Source organism: Canis lupus, chromosome 9, assembly GCF_011100685.1.
Source record: "Canis lupus familiaris isolate Mischka breed German Shepherd chromosome 9, alternate assembly UU_Cfam_GSD_1.0, whole genome shotgun sequence".
Lineage (NCBI taxonomy): Eukaryota > Metazoa > Chordata > Mammalia > Carnivora > Canidae > Canis > Canis lupus.
This window is the reverse complement of record NC_049230.1, coordinates 38593571-38595290: the sequence shown is the minus strand read 5'-3', so window position 1 is coordinate 38595290 and position 1720 is coordinate 38593571. Positions and strand designations below refer to the sequence as shown.

The 1720-nt window shown below is 36.9% G+C and overlaps 1 pseudogene; it reads left to right on the top strand.

The window, feature by feature from the left end:
- Window positions 1-1042: 1042 nt before the first annotated feature.
- On the top strand, window positions 1043-1145 carry LOC119873482 (annotated as a pseudogene).
- The last annotated feature ends 575 nt before the right edge of the window (window positions 1146-1720 follow it).

The following is a 1720-nucleotide window of genomic DNA, read 5'->3' as shown; positions in this document are numbered from 1 at the left end:
CTCACTACATTTATTTAATATTCTAGTGGAGGTTTTGGCCAAGGCAATAAAGCAAGATAAAGAGTAAAAAGCACAAGGATCAGAAAGGAAGAATTAAAATTTTATGCACAGATGATGTGATTTTTAATCTCAACTAACCTACGAAATAGCAACTGGAATGAATAAAGGAATTTAACAAAGTCACGAGATAAAAAAGCAATACTCACAAATCAATTGTATTCCAACATACTAGCAGCAAAGCATTGGAAAAAGACATTTTTTTAATATTTTCATTTGCAATAAGGCCAAAAAGCATAGATACTTAGGAATAGATTCAACAAAAGATATATAAGAACTATGTACTAAAAACTGCTTTAAAAATACTGAGATAAGGAAGACTTAAATAAATGTTTTTGTATGGGAAGACTCAATATTGTTCAAATGTCAATTTTTTCGAATTTGATCTACAGGTGCAACACGATCCAAACCCCATTTTCCAGCAGACTTCATTTGTAAAAATTGATAGGTTTATCCTAAAAATTTTATGGAAATGCAAAGGACCTAGGATATTCAAGGCATCTTGATAAAGAAAAACAAAGGACTTAACACTACCTAACTTCAAGACTTGCTATAAAGCTGGTATACCATCTTCAAGACAGGATGGTAGTGTAAAGGGATACATATAGTTCAATGAAACAAAATAAAGAGCCCTGAAATAGACCCACGTGTAATATGATTATTTGATTTTCAATGAGGAGCCAAAGCGACTTAGATAAAGCAGTCTTTTCAACAGATGTGGTTGGCACAACTGGCTATCAATATGGAGAAACATGAACACTGATCCCTGTCTCACAAAATACACAAAATTTAATTTGAGATGAATGATAGATCTAAACATAAAAGCTAAAACTATAAAGCTTCTAGAATAAAACATAGGAGAATATCTTCATGATTTGCAAATGGGCGAAAGTTTCTTAGGCAGGAGGTAGAAAATAATCACCATCAAAGAAAGAATCATAATTTAGGTTTTATAAAAATTAAAAACTTCTCATCAAAAACCTAGTTGAGAAAATGATGGTGTGCAGTGACTGCGCACAGTGGCCTCCTCAGTAGTGTATGCAGCCAGTTGCTCAGAGAGGTTGTCCTAAGGTACCTTGGGACCATAATTTCCAGTGGACACGCATGTCGGACCTCATGATGTCCCCAGTCTAGGCTCCAGAAAAACTCATAACAGCCTTGGGGTGAGAGCAGGAAGGAGTGGTCAGGATTTCCTGGTATTCAAGGTGCCTTTGGAAACTTCAGGGCACAGTGGCCATGGTCCACACTGGCCAAGTCATCATGTCCATCTGCACCAGCTACAGAACAAGAAGCATGTGATTTAAGCCCTTCACAAGGCCAAGTTCAAGTTCCCTGGTGGCCAAATGACCCACATCTCCAAGAAGTGGGGCTTTACCAAGTTTAATACGGATGAATTTGAAAACATGGCACCTGAAAAAGTAGTTTATCCTGGATGGCTATGGGGTCAAATACATCCCTAATTGTGGGCCCTTTGGACAAATGCTAAGCCCTGCACTCCTGAGAGCTTCTACACTACTCCTCCTTATTCACGCCCACCAATAAATCCTACTTCCTATCGAAGAAAGAAAATGGATAACAAGTCAGAGTAGGAGGAAATACTTGCAAAAACATGTTCATTAGAAGAATTATATCAAGTATATATAAGGAACTAAAACACAATAAA